This window comes from Cebus imitator, unplaced genomic scaffold, assembly GCF_001604975.1.
Source record: "Cebus imitator isolate Cc_AM_T3 unplaced genomic scaffold, Cebus_imitator-1.0 Scaffold138, whole genome shotgun sequence".
In the NCBI taxonomy this organism is placed as follows: Eukaryota; Metazoa; Chordata; class Mammalia; order Primates; family Cebidae; genus Cebus; species Cebus imitator.
In genome coordinates this window covers 1,621,305-1,623,593 of record NW_016107453.1, presented here as the reverse complement: position 1 = coordinate 1,623,593, position 2,289 = coordinate 1,621,305, and the positions used below count along the sequence as shown (strand labels likewise).

The window sequence follows — 2,289 nt, the reverse complement described above, 5'->3', positions numbered from 1 at the left end:
TTGGTGGGGTATGAAATTATTGGTTGGAATTTCTTTTCCTTAAGAATGCTGAAAATAGGGCCCCAGTCTCTTCTGGCTTGTAGGGTTTCTGTGGAGAGGTCTGCTGTTAGCCTGCTTGGTTTGCTTTATATGTGATCTTACCTTTTTCTTTAGCTGCCTTTAAGAATTTTTTTTTTTAGGATTGACCTTAGACAGCCTAGTGACTACATGTCTTGGTGAGGTTCATTTTGTATAGTATCTCACAGATGTTCTCTGAATTTCTTGTATTTGCATGTCTACCTTTCTAGCAAGATTAGGGAAATTTTCTTGAATTATTCTTTCAAGTTTTCTGGGTTGTTTACTTTTTGGGCTTCTCTCTCAGGAATACCAATAATTTACAGGTTTGGTCACTTTACATAATCCCATCTTTCTCAAAGACTCAGTTCATTTTTTAAAATTATTTTTCTTTGGATTAGTTTAAAAGACTGATTTTCAAGCTCAAAAATTCTTTTTTCTGCTTAGTCTAGTCCACTGATAAAGCTTTCAATTATATTTTGAAATTTTCTAAGTGAGTTTTTCAGTTCCAGTAGCTCTAATTGATTTTTTAAAAATGTTTACCTCTTCTTTTATTTCCTGGATTGTTTTAGAAGGTCTTTGTGTTGATTTTCAACCTTGCCTTGGATCTTGTTGAGTTTCCCTGCAATCCATGCTTTGAACTCTCCATCTGTTATTGCTGTGTCTCCATTTTGGCTAGGGATCATTGCTGGGGAGCTAGAGTGAAACTTTGATTGTGACACAACATTGAGATTTTTCTAGAGGCAGAATTCTTATGCTGGTTTCTTCTCATCTGAGAAAGTGTTGGGTGGGTTTTTTTGGCTTTGTTGTTATGGTCCTATGCACTTCTGTCAGCAGGTTTTATATTGGGCTGGGTGGTTCAACCTACATGACAGAAGATGACATTTGCAGGTAACTGCCAGCTGCAGCATACGCAGGTGGGTATAGATGTGATTTTTATTTACTGTGGGGTGCTCTCTGCTGTTTCAGATGAAGGGTTGGCCATGACTGGTTGAAGCAAAATTTAGAAATGCATGAAATGATTCTAGAAATGAAAATATGTGAAGTAAGAAGAAAAGAGTGAGGTAAAACTAGCTACTTCCATTTTTCCCCAAAAGCTATGGCTTATGCCAGGCTGAAGAGGAAAGTTAAATGTGCAGCACACACATGTTGCCTGCTAGAATGTGAGCCAAGAGGAAGCCTGAGCACATCCATTGCTATTGAAACTGGAGTTTAGAGCCATCTGGTTCAAAGCCATGCATTACAGCTGAAAAGGACTAAGGAGTGTACGGATGCCAAAATATACATTACCAGTTCATAACAAAAGCAGGTAAAAAAAAATCCACGTTCCTTAATCTTATTTTGCACTACTATGACAATTTTATATTCTGAAATAGGTTTCAGATTTCTAAAAAACTGCCAACATCTTAAGCAACTTTTTAATAAACTAGTCTCTGGCAATACCATTTAAAAAGTCCACGCATGTACCTGGTAAAAGGGAAATGTGCAAAATACAATATCCTTTGGGATAGGAATAGATAGAAATACATTAATAAAATGAAGTATTGCCCTTAAACGTGAAGGACGTATTATTTAACCTTGGGATTATCCCTTTCTACTGTGGTGATTCTTAATCTAGTTTTGTCTTATTGGTTAATTTATCTTCTTTTAGTTACAAAATTAAAAGCTAAAGGAACATTGCCTTCATTTCGTTGTTAAACAAATAGAAGCAAAAGTGGTGAAAGTCGTTCCTTACAAAAATGAAAGACAGTCTATCTTTTTTTTCTTGGCAGACGCATTCTATAACTTTTGCCACCATATCTCTGACACTTTATTCCATTCTAGGTTCCATGGATGTTGACTGTTGCTGCTAAGTCACCCTAAGAATAGAATTTCTTTTATGTCAATCCAACTGTACTTGGCTTCTGTTCATGGCAATGATTCCTGGAACACGGTGAAACTGAACCTTCTTCAAGTCATTTGATGTTGAGTACAGAAGCTGTCACCTTTCAGTAAGCATTTATCCAAACTCTTGGATCCCAAAGGGATAAATGCCACCCCCTTACGGGTGCTAAAGAAGACCTTATAACTTACAACTGGTCACTAGTAAAAGGGGGGTGAAAATGATGGAGATTTCTGTTTCCCACGTACATCTTAGAACCAAGTACTGATAAAGCCTTGTATTTATTTAGGCTTCAGTTGGTCTGAAATAATATATGCCCCAGCAAAATTGGCTTATTTATTTGTTTGGGGTGA

The 2,289-nt window shown here is 36.7% G+C and overlaps 1 long non-coding RNA gene across 1 annotated transcript; it reads left to right on the top strand.

Moving 5' to 3' along the window:
* Nucleotides 1–1,082: 1,082 nt before the first annotated feature.
* Nucleotides 1,083–1,940, top strand: LOC119473184. The gene is made up of 2 exons (XR_005202391.1): nucleotides 1,083–1,118; nucleotides 1,827–1,940. It is a non-coding gene; the product is annotated as an uncharacterized LOC119473184 (long non-coding RNA).
* The last annotated feature ends 349 nt before the right edge of the window (nucleotides 1,941–2,289 follow it).